Source organism: Corvus hawaiiensis, chromosome Z, assembly GCF_020740725.1.
Source record: "Corvus hawaiiensis isolate bCorHaw1 chromosome Z, bCorHaw1.pri.cur, whole genome shotgun sequence".
Lineage (NCBI taxonomy): Eukaryota > Metazoa > Chordata > Aves > Passeriformes > Corvidae > Corvus > Corvus hawaiiensis.
The window spans coordinates 26,440,579-26,460,288 of record NC_063255.1 but is presented as its reverse complement, the minus strand read 5'-3'; the positions used below and the strand labels follow the sequence as shown (position 1 = coordinate 26,460,288).

Here is a 19,710-nt window from a genome sequence, read left to right as displayed (position 1 = left end):
ATTATTTTTCTTGCCTGAATAACAATCTAAGTGGAATCATATTTTTGTTGCTGAACTTTCAAAGAAAATTACTGATTCAGGTGGCAGCCAGGATAGAAAACTACCATAATTAAAGCCCACTCTTTTGGGACACCCTAAAGAAGGGTCCAAAGTGAGATCTTTTTGAGTGCTTGATTCCCCAAAGATAAGGGGGTAATGTGGATGTCTCAAACACCGATAACCAGATGGCCGTGGAGCCAACCAAGGACTGTTGGAAATAACAGACAAGAATTGTTGGTAATAACCAAGGACTGTTGTTATTAACACGGCCATGAGAAAGATCAAGTTTTGGCTGGAGAAGGGGGCCAGGCAGAGATAGGGCATTTTTCTGTGACAAACAACCACAACATAGCACAGCGCAAGTGCAGGAATGAGTGGCAGGAAGTGGGCATGGACTATAGGGTGGGATTAAGACCCCCAGAGCCCTCCAACCCATTTCCAGAAGGGTCTGAAAGAACGGACTGCGCATGACAACTAATTTACATAGAAAGTGAGAAACCCATCTTCGGGGCGGGGAAACCTGCCTATAAAATGTCCCGAAGCCCAGGCAGCATCCCCAGAACCTTGGACATCTCATCAACTGGACTACCACAGCTGCCACGACTCTGAAACCAGGATCAACATCCCATCAAATAGATCGGCGCTGAAACCAGGATCGGCATTCCATCAGCTGGATCGGCACTGAAACCGGGATCGACATCCCGTCACCTGGATTGGCGCTGGAACCAGGGCTGGTAATCTCCTTTCCTCTCTCTTTTTCTCTCTTTTCTCCTATTTTTCTTTTTTTAATTCTCTCTTTTTCTCTTTTCCTTTCTTCCTCTTTTTCTTTCTCTTTCTCTCCCTCCTGCTTGCTTTGCTTTGCTTTGCTTTGCTTTGCTTTGCTTTACTTGCTTTCTCTTTTCTTGCTCTCTTGCTTGCTTTCTTCCTTTCATTCATCCCTCTTTTTTTTATATCTCTCTCTTTTCCTGTTTCTTTTTCCTTTTTTTCTCTTTTGCTCGCTTTAATTCATCTCTGCCTCTTTAATTTCTTTCTTCCCTTTCACCCTATCCCTTTATCTAAAACCCACAGCTGTGTGCTTATATAGTAGGTCAGGGGCTACCACACCAATTTCCATGCCAACTTGCTAATAGAACTTTCTAATTGTTCGAGGACCCTCTGACTTTTGCTGTTCCTTTTGACCAATGGGCATTTATAAATCTTAGGGGTTTCCTTCCCCTTAAGGTTGGGTCATCACAGACACTGTGCTGTTGTCGAAGGAGTGCCTTTGGGATAACACCACTCCACCAGTGATTTCTGGGTAGAGAGTGCTGGGAAGCGTCTGTTAACAGCCAGGAGGGATCGGAGCAGCTGCAAGCCAAGATTGTCTGGGAAATGTCAGTGTTTGACTGCTCCCTGATTGTGCAAAAATTGAGAGAATGGGCAAATTAAAATTGGTATAAGCCTGAGGCTGCATTTAAACTGATAAATGTGGTGTTAAGTGAATGAAAGTTATGGAAGGGGAAAGATAAATCATTTTGGGTGCACTTTTGGAAGCAGCTTTAACCACTGCCCAAAAAGAGAGGTATGCCAACATGCAAGCAAAGGGGCTGCTCATTGCTGAGAGTGATCGTGGAAAGGAGAGCAGGGTGCAGGCAGAAGCTTTGCTTGTTGCTGAGCTCAGTCAGGAAAAGGAGAGCAGGCTGCAGGCAGAGGCATTCCTCACTGCCGAATGTGGCCATATAGCAGGCTGCAGGCAGAGCTTCAGGATTTGTGTGAGAGAGAGAAAATCTCGTGGGAGGAATGTCAGGATTTAGAAACCTTCAGTGATGGTCAGGGCCAGCAAACTGTTCCTAAAATTGTGGTCTTTACAGGGGCCAAGATAGCAAAGTTCCAGGAAAAATATAGCAGACTCTCATGGGAATCCGAAACTGAGTGTGTTTGGAGAGTGTCTGTGGTGGTTGGTGATTGAATTGATTGAATGTGGTTTTCTGAGGCAGACGCCCAAGGAGGCCAGGAGTGTTTTTAATGCTGGGTCACCAGAGAGAACTGTGGTCCTTAACTCAGAGAGTTTTCTATTGGGCAGGATGTCTGGATCCTTTAAAGAGGGTTGATCCAGGTGAGGATAGAGACCACAACTACAGATCATGTGGTGGAGAGTGCATAGGAGGCAGCAGGTTTGCAATGGATGGATGAGAGATGGTTGGTTCCAGGACAGCCCTCAGCTGTGTCACTGGTTGCTGATCCAAACGTGACGTGTCTTGTGATCGGAGATTTGACAGACCTGATAAAACACTTTGTGGTACAATTACAAGACCCCTTGAGGTGAGAGTTAACCACAAGGGAATCAGGGAAGATCCTTAATGTGGGGGGAGATAGTTCAGGAGCCAGTTATCTACAGCAACAACAATCAGGAGATTGGAATTGCAGCAGGGAAGCAGACCTCCCAAACAGGAGCAGCAGGGTCCTAGTGTCCCATGGAATGTGTTGTGTGTGGAAGGTGTGCAGCAGGGAATTTCTCAGTAATGATGGGTGAATTATCTGCTGCTGTTCTTGAGAAGGTAATACAGTGCCTGGGGAAAAGGAAAGTTGCACTCCGTTGCCACAGGTGGGATAAACATGTTGACACAGGAACTAGAACTCCACAGTGTCCCAAGGAACTTATCATTCCTGTGGCCCCGCAGGCTGGTGTTGTTATTTGGCAGTTGGGAAATTACTTCTTGCTGTCCTTAGTAAGTGAACAGGGGAACAGCAGTTGGAAACATCTAAGGAGGCTCACCAAAAATAAAACTGACAGAAAATGAGGTATTAAAGACATCACTGGCTTCTGAGAGGGAGACAGGAGATAAACTGAGAATACAAGCTGATAAACTTATGACTGAGAATGACCATTTTAGGACTCTACTTGCTTTGGCAGAGTGTAAGGAAAGACAATTATCGGGGAATTTGGATAATCATAGTAGAAAGAAACAAGATCTGAGAGAGGAAACAGAAGGGAGGAAAGCAGCTGAATTATTACTGTCATTGAAATTTGAGCAGCTGCAAAAACAGTTGAAGGAACAAAGGAAGAAAGAAACCAAAAATTGGAAGAATAGGTAGAGATGACGCTTAAGCAAGCTCCCAATTCACCTGGCATTACAGATTCCAGTTCAGGTGGCTGATTTGCCAGGGCATTATGTCCACAAGCCAAGTGATATTGAAATCCAGCAAGTGAAATTCTATCAAAGAATACATAATAATGGCCCAAACATTCAGATTGCACGTGGTCCTCATGAACAATTAATAAAATTCCTAGTAGAGACTGGAGCACTACATTCAGTAGTAACACAGTGAGATGCTGAGAAGCTGAGTCTGTGACCCAGGTGGCAAAGAGTTAAAAGCACCAAAGTAAGCAGAGCAAGTGTTATCTGCCAAGCTGCTAAGCTTAATTTATGGCTCCTGCATGAGAAATATGCTGACTACTTGCTTTGCAGTTAAAGATCACAGTGAAAATTTGGATTTCAGTGTTCTGAGCTATATAACCTGGTGTTTGCTGGATGGCAAATGTGGTACTTTGGTTCAAGCATTAACCCCAACCCCAGAAGAAATTCAGAGACTGCAGTGTGCTTGCTCCAGGCAGTGCCTGCACTCTCTGATCCAAGGATTGCTGTGTATCTCAGTCCTGGATGTTTGCTGTGAAGCAAGGTGGGATTTCTGTTGTTCTGGCTGATTTGGTGCCACTAACAGTTGAGGTAGCCAATATTGCCAATCCAACACAAAGCAAGCAGATGCTTGAACACTTACAGAGTGGTAACAGATTTGGAGGAAAGAGGTACTATCACTCAGTCACACTCCCCTTTTAATTCTCCTGTTTGGCTGGTGAAAAAGCCAAACTGACAGTTGTGGCTTATGGGTTTATTACAGAAAATTGAATGCCAATACTGTGCCTTTAATCACTGTTGTGCTGTTTTGCAGAACTGGTAACTCAAATTCAGAGAGCATCCTGCTTTGTGGAGGACAATTCTAATTGCAGGAGACCACCCTGCTCCCCAGAAAAGGTGAGGGAAGCAGGAACAGCTGTGCAGGAAGCACTTAGTGAAGTAGAAGACAAGATTTCACCTGAGGAATGTCAAGGCCAAATTGGTCCTGATGGACCAAAGAGATATTTACTAATCAATTCAACTAGGTTCAAAGAGGCAAAACATATTCTGAGTGGAGAAAAGGACTTCTGCCATTAGTCCAAGTTGTTAAACAAACCTGTCTGAGACTCGTACTGTTTTCTCTTCCTAGGAATTGTGTCAACACATCCCTGCTGAAGCTCAAGTTAACCACTGAAGGACAGCTTATCCTCCTCGCAGGTGCAATTATTGTCAGCACGAACCAAACTTGCTTCACACATGAGCAAACTTGACCCACAGAGGGGAGACACTCATTTCTTTTATTTATGCTAAGCAGTATGATACCCACAGTACATTCTACACCTTAGATGTTTATCAGCTGTGGCAGCAATTATAAAAGAGTTCAAAGCAATTTGTCCTCTGAAATTCAAAAGGTAACCTGGAATAACCCAGCTAAATTTGGAAGGAAATTCCACTGCTGGTGTTAACTAGGTAATTTCTCTTAAGACCTCACTAACAGTAAAGCCACAGGTTTTGTTTCAGCAATAGAAAATCCTTTGGTAAATACCATAAACCCAATCATTGTGCCAGGATTAAATCACAGCAGAAGTATACCCTGTCCCCTGGAGCATGGAGTGTGGCCTGATGGAATGGATGGGAATTCATCCTGAATGAGAACCCCTTGTTATTTTGTACTTGTAGACAGCCTTACTGTAGATACAAGTAATCAATCTAACACTTGTGTTCATTAATTAGTTCAAAGTAAGGGTCACAGTTTTAATTATTGAGCTCTGGTTACCTCTTCCTATTGCTGAAATCTGACTACATTTTGTTCCCAGTCTAACAACCTGTTCCTTGTTGGCGTGATCCTCATGTTGGTAAAGAAGCTGCCACAAGACAAGCTAAGACAGCTGTTGAAGCAAGAACAAGACAAGGGAAAAAAGATTTTGACTCTGTTCATCATGATGTGAAAGGCATCCACTGAGTGATGGAACAAGTGAACATAGACGGGGAACCCCAATGGTGGGCCATTTCTTTTGAGTCACTGCCAACAGTAGTGGGGATTTTTAACAAAATGTTGCACCTTTTGCTTGTCTTCTTAATGTTAATCATTTTGCTTTTCATTTTGGTGATCGGTTTGCACATTATGTAGAAATATAGATTACCCCCAACGCTTAGAGACAGCTTAGAGATTGTATTTGTCCCTCTATTCTTCTGTCCCTCTCCCTCTCTCTCTTCTTTTTTCCGTTTCCATGGATCACCACATCCATACCAAAGTTTGAGCCATAGGGTGTAGTGTAGAGGCACCCACCAGTTTGCTGTTCCAGTACAGAACGTGCCATTTTTTTTTCAGAAGGCGACAGTGATGGGCCTCAGGGCGCTGAGGCTAAAGCTTATGGGTTGAGTTTCCTGCAGCCAGTTCCCACCAGATGCTGTTTCGTCAAGGCTCTCTGACCCTGCCAGGTCTCCCAGAATCAGGGAGTAGTTGTGGGGGTTATCAGGTGCGCAGTGCTCCGCATGGACACGCACCCGGCACACGGAGCAGCTGTGGGATGAGCAGTTGGTAAGCCCAGCACACGTGCATTGCAGCAGCTCCAGCACCTTCTCCTCCTGCATCACGGACATCCAGATGATGTTGTGCGCACGGAGCTTGCTGCTGCCCAGGCTGGTCCATCAGATTTCCTGCTGAATTCCACATTTCTCCTTTCCCAGCATCATATCCCACAGAGGTTCGTTGTAGAATTCCAGGAAACTGGAAGAAAAAGCTTCCCATCTGGCCTTAGGTGAAGATGCGTGTCTGTCCAGGGTCACCTGGATGAGCAGCTGAATCTTCTGGTAAGCTGTGGGTGGGAACACATTGAAGCTGAAGTTGTAGTGGAGCTCTGGGCTCCACTCCCAACCCACGTGGGACTCCTTTGGGCCACTTCAGCAGTAATGTCCGGGTCTCTTGGAGGGTGAAGTGCAGGTGCTGCAGCCCCTGCTGCCACTCAGACTCCTTTGGAACCCCTGGCAGCAGAACACAGGGATATTCCTCTTGAGATCCTGGATAAGGTTTTAGAAGTGCCACTCTTTCTGCTCTTCCAGGAGGGTTTTCTGGGACATTTCCAGGACCCAGAGCCTAGCCACATGGTCCACATGAATCCACAGATGCTCTTTCATCTGGCTCAGACGGGCCTTCATGATTCTCAGCTGCTCCTTCAGCACCCGCTCCCAGCCTTTGGCCCCATCATGCTCCCACCACCACTGCTCCTCTTCCTACAGCCACCACTTTTCATCGGCCAAAACCTCAGTCTTTCACCGGCTCTGCTCCATCTCCGTCTGAAATTCCGACAGCTCCAACTCTATGGACTGCACCCAGAGACTGAAGTCGTTCCCCTGGCATTCCTGCCCCTGTTTCTCCCTCTGGAGCCCCTCCAGGCACTGCCACATCTCCCAGTTCCTGGTCTCCTACCCCCACTTCTCCATCTCCGGGTCCCGGAGCCATCCACAGACCCTCCAGAGGAACCCTCACAAATCGCCAGTTTGGCTCTGCAAGTCCCAGAGGGCTCGATGGAGGGTGCCAGAAAGGAGAAGAATTAGAACAGAGCAGAATTAGAGCAGTCTGAAGGCAGCCGTTCATACAGATGTTTTCTAAATTTTAGTAACAGGCCATGTTTTTTAATATGGGACCCAGCAGCCTTACTGCTCTGTCAGATAAACTGGTGGTAAGTAGCCATGCTGAAACAACTCCACATCTGCCCGACTGCGAACATCTTGACTTGCAAAATGTACACAAATTGTCTACTTGGAAACATTTTGTGTAAACTGAATATAAGGGAGGGAGTGTCTTTACCATATGAGCAAGAAACTGTTCTAAGAAGAGAACCCATGCTGTTACGTCATGTTAGGTACTGCCTGCCATTTATTTACCTCCTTGCTGGCAAATATTCACTCATCCAGTTGAACACATGACTTTGTGTTCACATCAAAAATTTCTCTGTTTAAGCATTTTTTCCACATAAATATCTTTTCCACTGCAAGAATGTCAAATATGCCTTTGTAACTATATATATATATATATATATATGTATATTCTTTATTTCTGCAAGTGCATTGTGAGAAAAAACTTTGAAGATAGTCTGGGTAAGCAGGTTGCATTGCCGTTAAAAGTGAGGCCCCCAGATGAATTTAGACTGTTAACTTGCCTTAAAAAACAGAGGTTCCTTTTTTTCCCTCATTATTTTAGCAAACCAAACTTATGAGTCTGGCCTTTTCAAAGAGGGAGGACTTGCAGCAATTGCAGCATTTTTTTCTTCTGCTGTCTGTGGAAGTAGAAGTTGTGTAAAAAGAGTGAGTTGAGTTTGTTTCCAAGTGACCTCTGTGGTGGTCTACCTCCACCCTAGGCTGGACTGTGACCTGACAAATGCACATTAGGCTTATAGAAATAAGCAATTACCCAATATTAGGGGATGTGACTTTAATTATTCAGCTCCTGTCACAATACAGTAATTACTAGAATCTACCTACACATACTATTGAGATTCACTGCCCAACCCCTTCGGGATGAACCGTGCACTAGTGAAAAAATTACTGCAGCAAGATGACCTGTGTCGACTGCTGGAATGCGTCCGAAGCAATGGACACAGAACCCTAATCACTGTTCATTGCGGTACAGAAATGACACATAGCACAGAAATGATCGCAGAAAGAGTGATGAGAAATGGAGACCACCACTAGTGGGACATTTGATTTGGGTAGTCATCAACTGCAACAGGAATTCAAGGCACAATGTTGCACTTTATTGGAATTTTTCTGGTTTATGTTGTATTATTCTTGTTGTTGAATATAGTTCTGTATATTAGAGTGTGTATACTAGCTAGATACATAACGCTGTGGCACAGACCTCCTCACTTATAATGTTGTTTTATCACATTCAAAGCAATCTTAAAAAAACTTTATTTAGGTAACCGGATCAAGAATTTCCATCCGTTTAAAACTGGAGCACGATAAATCTTTGTTTATAGGCACAGAGGCAAGAGGTGACCAGACCACCAATCTGTCAGTTCCCAGGAATGTGACTGTCTAATGAGCTCCAGTTTGTTAACTAACAGCCTTGGAAATCTATCTTTCTGGCCTGAAAAGCAGCCCAGATGGGACAACATCTTTATTACTGAACTTTCAAAGAAAGTTACCAACCTGAATTGGGGCCAGGATGGAAAATTACTAGGATTGAAGCCCATTCTCTTTGACATTATAAACATCGGTCCAAAGTGAGACCCTCTGAGCTCTCCTGGACCACAGGGGACTGTGCTCAGCCCCTCCCTCTGGGTGAGGCCTCTCAGAGCCAGAGAACTTTCAAGCTTGCCAAATTTGGAGGACAAAAAACAATGGCGAATCCTGAGCTCATATCCCCACTCCTCAAGGCTCAACCCTGAGCCCACTGAAAAGATGCAAAGGCATTCAAAGTGACTACTTAACTGAATTAAAGGGGATTTTTTCACAGGTATACCTTGAACAGGCTTTTAATATTTGTGTGCATACAAATGTGAAAATGCTGGAGCAAATGTACAAGCACTGTTGTTCTAGCTTCTTAAGTATTTTAGATTTGTAAGTTAGGCCTGTGAGTAAGTTACTACTGTGTTATAGTAAATTCTATATGAATACATTGCTAAGTAGTTTAAGTTAAATTATCTACTGCATGCTGTTACATGTTAAGTACTGTTAAGGTTAAGTGCTGTTAAGTTTCAGTTCTGTTAAGTGCTGTTAGGTTTAAGTGCTGTTAAGTTTAATTTCTGTTAAGTTTGTTATTAAATTTAAGTGATGTTAGGTTTATGTTCTGTTAATTTTAAGTTCTTTCATGTTTAAGTTCTGTTACATTTAAGTTCTGTTACGTTTAAGTTCTGTTAAGTTTACGTGATGTTAAGGTTAATTTCTGTTAAGTTCTTTTAAGTTTAATTTCTGTTAAGTTTAAGTGTTGTTAAGTTTAAGCAAAGCTAAGTTTAAGTGATGTTAATTTTAAGTTCTGTTAAGTTTAAGTTCTGTAAAATTTAAGTGATAAGGTTAAGTTGTGTAAAGTTTAAGTAATGTTAAGGTTAATTCGTGTTAAGTGTTGTTAAGTTTAAGCAAAGTTAAGTGAAGTTAATTTTAAGTTCTGCTAAGTTTAAGTTCTGTAAAGTTTAAGTGATGTTAGGGTTAAGTTCTGTTAAGTTTAAGTGATGCTAAGGTTAAGTACTGCTGGGTATTTGGCATAAACTGTTGGCCCAGTCTGGGCCCAGTTTAATATGGGGATATACTCTGACCCTTGTGACCCAACACAAGGGGCTTGCACATTTCTTTTCATCCTTACCCCTTCCTATCCTTTTCTCTTCCCATTCCCTTCCACACCCCCTCCCCATCCTCCCACCCCCGTCACCCCCCCCTCCCCTGCCCCTTGCTAGCCTTCGCATAGGTAGTTTTTAGATTGATTTTGGATTTTTCTTTGCTTTTTCTCTCTGCTTTAACCATCTAGTAGGCTGTAGAGCAAACATTGCCAACATGCTTTCTCATCCTTTCACTTGAATAATAAACCTGCTTTAGCAAATACTTTTGCTGGTGATTCTTTAAGTGACCTTAAAACACTCATTTGCGACAACCTGTAAAGAGCTGGTAGGGGAGTGGCTTGGGACATGCTCCCCACTGGTATCCACGGCCTGACTTTTGCAATCAAAGATGATTACTGGAAGCTGATGTGCTTGTTGGTGGCCTGAAATAACCTGGACTCCACAGTTCTGTGTCATCAGTGGTGCAGACATCCCAAACCTCCCATTACCCACACTCACATGCATGTACACACACGCACACACGCTCTTAAGACTTTCATCTCATTTTGTCTCAGTGGCTGTCTCTTACTCTGGAAGAGCTCTGCAGATGTCTTGGGCCAAACACAGAGTCATCTCTGACTCCAGCAAGTGTGAAAAATAACTGGTTGTGGCACAAAATATGTCATGTGTGGTGCATGCCACACCATCCTATCTGGAACCGATGAAATGCCCATTTTCCCCCATCCAAGAGTCTCATTTCCCAAAGAAATCTGAATGAGATACAGTCACATTTGGGCAAGTGCAGTGAAGTCTCAGGGGTGATCGAGACAGACAAATGGGTATTACATGCCAAGTTAAACTTGGGCTGTGTATATCAGCAAATTGCTGACATAGCATTACTAATGGCTTTTCACCATTTATTGCAGGTCTCTAAATGGATGAAAAACTATTCTAAGACCTGGAGAATACTTTTATTATTTTAATTAGCTTGCTCCAAAAACATTAAAGTAACTTTAGTAGCTGGTGTACCCTGTCACAGTACTGCAGATACTAGCTAATGCTCATTGCTCCTGTTCACCAGCCTCACAAGCAAAGACACAGGTTTTCCTGTGGAAGAAAAGGCATAAGGTTCTAGAAGGAAGGTCCTAGTATGATATTGAGTCAAGCCAATATCATGCTATCTAGTGGACTTGTTTTCACTCTGAGCAGCAATAACTGGCTATGACATTTTGTCACATTAGCTTTTCATTTACGTAAAAGGGACCAGCTGTTGGTTTATTTCTCTAAAGGAGCCCATAATGGAATTGCTGAAATATTTAAGACATAAATGCACAAAATGCTATTTCAAGCCTTAATATTGATGCATGTCTGCCGCTGAAAATTCCAAGATGTTTCCCAAATGAAAAGTGGGATGAAGATTTGTCAGGCTTGTGAAAACAATTTTTGGAACAGCTCCATTTTTGTTTAGATTTCTGCTCCAGTGACAGATATTGAAGGGATCCTTATGTTTAATAGTAATGCTGGCTCTTGTCCATTTCTCGCTAGCCATGAAATTCACTGCATCTCAGCTGTAAATTCCATGACTGCTATAAGCTACAAGTATTTCTCAGAGTTACTAATCACTTAAATGCCATGCTGCTCTTCCTTGTGCTTTTCACATTAAAATAGAAGTAAGACGGAAATAAACAAACCAGTCTCCTGTTATTAAAAAGACTGTGCAGCAAATAAGAATGTTAAATCAGTGAGAAACCTCATTTCTCAAAATGCAATATGTGCAACTCATGCCTGTGATAGAGCCATTTATTGTTCAAACTCCCTTTCATTGAGGGAAAATCGCATTATACGGCAATCTGTGTGCCATCGGAATACATTGCTGTGAGTAATGGCATGTGTATCACTATGTGCATTGTACCATTAGGGTTTTGGGTCACTCCGTACTATTCTACCCCCTCCTGATGAAAAAAAACCCCTTGATAAAATATGCCAGTGGGCCAGATTGAATTGTGTTCTGCATGTGACCCCCAAAGGAAAGAAGGTCATGGGGCTGTTCAAGCCTCATTTCTGCACCTTTTAATGAGATTCTGAAAGGGCTGGGGAGGAGGGAAAGACCATTTGTCACTTTGGAAACAAAGGAAGAGGCAGCAGAAACAGAGTCTGAATGCAAATGAGACATTTTCCCACTTGGGACAAGCTGATTTCCATATTAACTATTTTTTCTGTATTTGTCCAAATACATTTCTTTTGTTATTTGGTATTCAGAAGCCAAATGATGACAATAAGTCACATTTTCTAAGGAAATACTGAGGATGAACCTACTCAGTTTAATTATGTTGCACTGCATTTTGACAGTCATATCTTTAAACAAAACTGTAATCTGTCAGACCTGATGACCTGTACTCAGTGTGTGCTTTGTCTCTTACTTCGCCATCACACAGCGAAGAAAGGCAGACAAGGTGAGAAGAAAATATAAAAGTATTTATTTAAATCCTTTTTATGTCACTGAAATTAGGCAGAGTACTATTCTGGTATGTAGATAACACATTATTCACATAAAGAACTTAAAGAATAAGGAAATCTAAGCATGCAGATACAGTTTCAGATCCTTTTAAAAGTGCAACTTTCTGAACTGAAATTCTGAGGAATTTCTGAGCTTTGCTAGTGGTGTCTGGGCTCTCCTTGGTTGATTCCACAAGAGTCTGATGAAAAGAAGACTAAGGGGGGGATGTTATCCATATGTATAAATACCTGATGGGAGGGAGTAAAGAAGTTCCCATCAGACTGTGTGGTGAAGGGGAAGAGCCAACAAGCATGAAACAAAGTACAAGAAAATGCATTTAAACAGAGGGAGAAGCCTGTTTTATTAGGAAAGTGGTTAAACACTAGAACAGTGCCAGAGAGTTTGTGGAGCCTTCATCCTTGGAGGCATTCAAGCCGTGACATCGATGTGGTCCTGGGTAACCTGCTTTAGCTGGCCAGTGTCTGCACAGGACTTTGGACTCAATGACCTCCAGAGGTGCCTTCCAACAACTGCAATTTTGTGTGATTCTGTGCTCAATTCAAGCCACCCTTCTGGAGCCATGTCTTGATCACAATCTCCTGGCAAAGAACCCTTTGCCAGTCAAGGGCATGGTTTTTCCATCACTTTCCCAGTCCCTGCTTGGTGTAGTGCTTTCCAAGTGCCTAGCAAGCCTCAGCCATGAGAGAGCCATCCGAACAGCACTGATGTACCAGGACCTACATAGAGTACGCTGATTTATTCACCCCTTGTTAGAATCTGTTTTCTTTTTATCCCAGCTTTAAGTCTGGCTTTTGCCCTTCAAAACAGGTGTCGGAGGGATCAGACATCATCAGAGTGTCCACAGCATTCAGCAGTGTGACCCAGACCTCTCCTGTCCTCAGAAATGAGTGGTGGAGCTAGCAGTGGTAAGATTAATGTTTGGCACTTGGTTTACACCTTCCCTGCTGTTAGTTCTTCTGAATACACTCAATACAGAGGTTGTGTAGTCCTTCAAAACCCTCCCCCTCTCCCCTGGCACCTTCTTCACTTACTGTTGTCAGCTTTTTCCAGTCAGAAATGATAAGGAGTTATAGAACTATATGAACAGACAGATTGTTTTCTCAGTCATGCAAATGTTGACATTGTTTTCATTCCCCTTTAGCTTCCAAATCTGTGGATTTGTCCTTATCCTTAGCAATTAGAACATCTTTCCTGAGGCAAACAAAAGGAAAATAATACAATAATAAAATGAGAGTGCTTGCATCTGCCTGATGTTATCTTGACACCAGATGATGACAGATACATTAAACAATAAAAGACCTTCATTGAAATACAGACTTGGAGGGAAGGAGGCAACTCAAAGGAGAAAAAAAATATCTCTGCTCACTGTGGTTTGATAATAATTATAGCAAAATTAATTACTCACCCTTCACAGGAGCTGAGCAATTATACCACTTAGATCTTCCAAGTCCTGTATGTTTATTTATTGCTAAATTAATTAAATACAGATGGTTTATGACTTTGTTACCTTAGTGCAGTCACACTAAAAAAAAAATCCTACTGGCACACAAATGAAACACCTGGAAATTTTGGATGTGAGTGTTGTGGTGTTAACCACTAGCCATCATTATCCTCTGTTCTACCTGGATGACACACTTCAGGCTAACAGTGGGGGAAAGCGACGTCTGTCTTCCTTTCACCCAGTGCTATAAATACTTTCAAAGCATCAGTGTGGCAAAGCAGCCTGAGATAACTCCGGTGCTGCAAGGATTTCTGGCACTAACTCTCTGTCTGGGGCTAAATTGTGACGTTATGAGAAATACTGCAGGAAATACAGGAATGAGGCACCACCGAAAGAGATGAGACTTGATCACACTGGATGCACAGCACCATCGTGCAAGGAGATTCCGGTATGAATAAACCCAGGGCTGAAGCTGCCAAGTTTTCCAGGTGGTATTGGCAGCTTAATCTGTAACGAGTTAGACAAGACATTGAGAAGGCATGATAGACAGCAGCAGGCATCAAAATCTCAGAGGTAAGCTGCCGTCTGCTTGGTTTTCAGAGAAGGGTGACACCCACAGACGTTAAAAAGGAAAACAACTACTGCAAACATGAATGTGTTATAAGACATTAATATCCTCCTTTCCCACACTGCAAAATCATCTCTGCAATTGAAATACTGCAAAACTACATTTAAAAAGACAAGGATCCTGATCAGTTCCTGCCTGACAGTTTCCTTTGGTCAATTTTCCTTTTAATTAGGAACAGCTATACCTCCTGTGCTTCATCTCCGCCCTGTGTATTCACAAAGTATCTTTCATAAAATTAATAGGAAATTGCAGTAGTCCAACATCTCAAAAGATGCTGTCTCCACCATTCTGAGAAGGGCTGTTTAATAAATTTCTCTCAGAAACCATTGATCAGGAGGAGATTTTTGCTGAGGCAGCATCTCTGTTTCATAAAAATGGAGCAAGCCCTTCTGGGTCTCTTAAAAGCAAGTATGCTCAGCCAGGCTTTAATTACCTCTGATAAGCTCTTTAGCAAACTGCGAGGTTTTTTAAATCTCTATCTGAGGGACTCAGAAGATTATGTTCTTTGCTAATAACAGGTATTAGTGCAGAGTTAGGGAAGAGCAGTACTTTTCTATTCTCAATTTTCAGATTATTACCATAATTACAAAAGCTCAGGCGCACTGTAAGAGACATGCACAGTGCTCTCAAGAAAGTAGAGAAAATGAAAAAGTGAAATCTGCCCTTCTGCCTTCCACTGTTAGGGCAGAGAACCTCATAGGGTGATATCTCCTCAAGAGTTTCCAACTATCAGGTCTTCCAGTCTGTACAGGTATCTGTGTGGCTGATGTCAGTGGATTTTTAAGTGCACTAGTGCATAATTTTTTTATCAATGTGCAGGTATTTTGCACGCAGCAAGGCTGTAGAAGATGAATGTGAGGCCCTCAAAAGCTAAGAAGTATCTGGCTTAGGGTTGCCCCATTAGCAACAGCAGTTCAGCTCTGATAACCATGGCTCATGGGCAGTGCCTGGGGGTACTTTGACCCAGACACAGGTACAGCAGAAAGGATTGGGCCTCGGACACCTTCCCTTCCTCGCCTGCCCCTGTAATCCTGCCATCCTCTGACAAGGGCATAGTGTAAGTGCAGGAATGGAGTGTCTATCCCAGGTGGGTAGAATCACCACATGGAATCTATCCTCTCAAGTCAAGCCTGTAAAAATGTCTTTATAGCATCACAGAATCATTTAGGTGGGAAAAGACCCTTAAGATAATCGAGTCCAACTGTTTACCCAGCATTCCCAAGCCTGCCATTAAACCATGTCCCTAAATGCTACAACTACTGGAGCTCGATTTTTTGACTCAACCTTCTAATGCCTTGATTTGTCTCTGTGACACTGTCAGAGTTCCTTATATCTCTTCAAAATTTTCTGTCACCCCTGGACTCCAAAGGCAGTCCTTCAATGACTGATTTGTTTGCCTCTTGAGTAAGGTACCACTCTCCTGTCAGATTGTTGGGGTCCCTCCCCTGCCGTGTAGCCCTGGGAGAGGGGCCCTGAGGGCACAGACACGGGGCTTCCCTGCCCCTGCTCAGCCTCGTTCCCATTGGTTGGTTTGTGTTCCCTGTGCGGGCAGAAGGACCCTTGGTCCCGTGACTGGAACAGTTCCTCGGCAGAGCCCCGGCCATGCGGCTGGAGAAATAAACATCTCTGAAACAGCTATCAAGAATCTTTCTGTCCATATATATTTCCTTTCCACGGGACTCCTGGTTTGATATATGCGTGTTGCAGTATCCCCACTGCAACAAATGGTGGAGATTTGAGAGCAGAACGATCCCCGATCCCTAAGCGACTGATTTGTGTGAGTAAACCCTGGAAACTTTGGATTCCTCTTCTTGGTTTTGCTTTGCTATTCCATATCTAAACTATGGAGGAACCGTGGGAAGACTCTTGGCTCTCAGAGCCGCATATGGACATTTATCTTAAACTTAAAATGATTCTTGAACAACGATTTGTAAATTTTAGCTTGATTCAAGCTCAAAAAGATCTGAAACACTTCCTGGCATGGTTGTTTAAGAACTTTTTCTATGTTTCTTGGGATTTAATTCTTACCAAGGGCTTTTGGAAAACCGTTTGGACACAGTTAATACTGGAGTCAAAATATATGCCGATGGAAGAATATTTTCGTGAATATTATTTAGTTACCGAGAGTGTTGAGCAATGTCAGCTGTGTCCTGGCGAAGGGAAGCCTGGCGCAGGGACCGTGCGGCCCAGGCCACGTGCACCGAGCGCCCTGCGAGCAGCAGCGAGGCAGTTCCCGCGCGCGGGCGGAGCCACGTGAGCCGCAGTGTCGGTGGCGGAGCGAGGCGCGGCGGGACTCGGCGGTGCCTGCCCGGTCCTGTGCAGCGCGTGGTGGAGCGAGCCCCGTGAACGCCCGACCGAGAAGGGCGGCGCGCGGGCGGCGGCTGGCGGCGATGGCGGTGGAGCGGAGCCGCGCCCAGCCGAGATGCGCGCTGGAGCAGGGCGCGGGGGAGTCGTCGCTCGGGGGCCCGGCCGAGACGTGGGTGCAGCGCCCGACAGCGGCAGCGAAGCTGCGACCAGAGGAGGCGACGCACGGAGAACTGAGCGGCGTGGCCCGGCCCGGCCCGCGCAGCCCCGAACGCGACCCCGGGAAGAGCGCGCAGGCACCAGCAGCCCCGACAATTCCAACACGGGAGCGACCGAAAGAGACAGCAAAGACGCAGCGAGACAGAAAACAGCAGCCACTCGGAAAAAGGAAAAGATCATAGCAACTAAGACCTTAGGGATAGTAAAATGGTATAATGTTAAGCAAAATTATGGTTTTATAACAAGGTGTGACAACCAGCAAGACATATTCGTGCATAGAACTGCTATTAAAAAGAATAACCCTGAAAAATGCATCCCAAGCTTGGGAGATGGAGAGGTGGTGGAATTTAATATTGTACTAGGGAGAAAAGGGTTACAAGCATCGCAGGTCACTGGGCCTGATGGTGTTCCTGTAAAAGGCAGTATATATGCAAAAAATCGTAGTCATGTTAGACAGTATCTCCATTGTAAGCCCCCCCTACAGTTTCCCTTTCCTAATCCCACCTTTCCCTTTTACCCTATGTCCTATTACCCCCAGTGTATTCCCAATCCGTTTTTTCATCCATGGTTTCCCTCACAAAACCATGCTTTTGCCAATTGTTTCCCCAAAAATCCCTTTCCAATGCCGAGTGGGGGATGAAAAGGGGGAGGGAAGAAGTTAAACCCTCTCCTGCCTCAGTTTCCCCACAAAGCATGCTCAGAGAATTCTGTCTCCCTTCTGTCAGCCCTAAGATGTTCCACAGAATCTGTTTGGACATTTAAAGACTCAGGAGGGTGGCTTGTTTTGTTTTGAAACTGTTCTTGTTATGTTTATCCAGTTGTTTTCATTCTCCTTTTATTAAAATAAAACGGGTGAGGTGTTGGGGTCCCTCCCCTGCCGTGTAGCCCTGGGAGAGGGGCCCTGAGGGCACAGACACGGGGCTACCCTGTCCCTGCTCAGCCTCGTTCCCACTGGTTGGTTTGTGTTCCCTGCGCGGGCAGAAGGACCCTTGGTCCCGTGACTGGAACAGTTCCTCGGCAGAGCCCCGGCCATGCGGCTGGAGAAATAAACATCTCTGAAACAGCTAGCAAGAATCTGTCTGTCCATATATATTTCCTTTCCACGGGACTCCTGGTTTGATATATGCGTGTTGCAGTATCCCCACTGCAACATCAGATGTCATAAGCTTTTCATCCCCATGTGTTTTTACCGTCCATCTTTCTCCCGTCTGTTGCCTAGATTTCTTGATTTTTCTATTGGCAGGTATATACACACACGAACAGATGCATCTTATTCTGTTCTCTGAGGACAGAAAAGCCACTGGCCCATGTCTGTGTGTCTCATGCATCAATACCTGAGTGCATATAGATTCTCAGATGCCAAATCTTTCAAAGCCTGTAATTTTCTACTGGCAATAAAACACATCTTTAATTTCTGTTTCATGTTTCATGTCCAAACTTCCTGAATTCTTTTTGTGATTAATATGGTTTAATTTTTCAACTACTTAGGACTCTAATTTACTCACACAATTTTACCTAGAGTTTCATTTTCTTCCTACATTCTAGTAAAAAAATCAGAAAATAGTGGTATTTATAAAATAACTTACACTGGGCTATCTTCTTTGGGTGTCCATCTAAGAGTGGGCAAGAGTTAGTTCAGAAGAAATTTTTTTTGTTTGTCATTTAATATGTTGATTTCTCAGTTTGCTAAAGACACACAACACAATTAACACCCTTCAGTGTCATTAAGCCCCTGAGAGTACTGCCAAAAGGCATCATTTTGTATCCCAAAGGCATTCAAGACTGATGGTTTCTGGGGACGAAATTGTTAAATAATGGGTCAGAATATGTATTTGTTTATTGTTTCTCTTTCTCTAGTTCTCTTCCAGCTTTGTCCAGTATAAACTTCTCCAGAGGCTGTCACAAGATTTTATTGTAAATACACATTTTAGTGACACTGACTCTGCCTGCAGGAGCAGCTAAGGTGACTGGACAACAGTCACATGAAAAAGAGCAACAATTATGAATTCATTATTCTTCTACAGCCATGTACACAGTGAATTAGCTGTGGTAATGCACAGTAAAAATTGATGTTACATCAGCTTTCTGGGTCACCCGAGAAGAAATGGATCCTCCCCTTAAAAAAAGAAACCACAGATGGGTGTTCCTCAACAGACTATTTATCACTTTCAGCAGAAGCTTGAATTCACTGAAAGGTTTGCGGGACATTTCTCACCCTTTGGCAACTTTTGGAATCTGAAATCTATCTATCTTTTGCATCTATTGATGAATGAGAAATTACCATGCCCTAAAGAGGAGATAAAGCAATACCTGAGCATATTTACTTGTTTTCTGCCAACAGTTGCAGATGTGGACCCCTTCAGATTCCTTGAAAAAAAAGAATGTAATTTCTGCAAAAATTAAGAGTACCTCCTTTCCATTGTCTTAACTTCAGAACATATATAACATCGTCTGTACCTTCCTGTAAGATGGTCTGAATAGGGAACAATATGGAAATCAAAAGAACTGTGGATAGATAGGCAGAACAGAACTAACAGCTGAGTTTTACCATTTGCATACCTAGCAGGAAAGAAAGTATTTATATCTATTTATACTCTTTGGGCATTATTTTACCTCTCGTGTGGGTGTAGTAAGACCTTGGAATCAGAAACTACTTGAGTAAAAGTGCAACCATCCATTTACTAAGATGAGATGCTGTTTGATTTTGTACTCACGTGCTGCCTTACATTAGGGATTTTTGTTCAGAATTGCTGGATGCATCAAATTACTAAAAATACGAAATTAAAAATACTCACTCCAAGGCCTCAATACTGGATAAGAGACAACCTGAAAATATATCTCTATAGCTGACTAGAACAAGATGCAGAAAATTTTTTAAAGAATGAGTGTTTTGTTTAGGTTTTCCTAAAGCCTTTTTTTAATGTACCATACTAAATCATCTGTAACAAGCAATTTCAGAGGCAGCTTCTGAAGTAATCCAGCTGACATAAATAAAACAAGCACAGATTTTATTCTATGGACACTCAGGTAGTGAAGGGAAGTGCCAGCTTTAAATGCATTCAGAGCACTCTGGTGATTATTTTCATCCAGGCTTTAAAAGCCAGGCTGCATAACCTGTCGGTTTCACTGGTAGGTGACAGTGGATTCCGAGGAGGAAATTGTTTTCAGAACCACAACTGGTGATTTCAGAATAAAAGCTGCCTTCAGAG

The 19,710-nt window shown here is 43.3% G+C and overlaps 1 long non-coding RNA gene across 4 annotated transcripts; it reads left to right on the top strand.

The window, feature by feature from the left end:
- Window positions 1-447: 447 nt before the first annotated feature.
- On the top strand, window positions 448-9,674 carry LOC125319493. 4 transcript variants are annotated; one of them, XR_007200760.1, is made up of 4 exons: window positions 473-773; window positions 3,970-4,052; window positions 4,285-4,352; window positions 4,952-9,674. It is a non-coding gene; the product is annotated as an uncharacterized LOC125319493 (long non-coding RNA). The 4 variants fall into 4 exon arrangements; XR_007200759.1 differs by having other exon boundaries at window positions 468-773; window positions 4,285-9,674; XR_007200761.1 differs by lacking the exon at window positions 3,970-4,052 and having other exon boundaries at window positions 486-773.
- The last annotated feature ends 10,036 nt before the right edge of the window (window positions 9,675-19,710 follow it).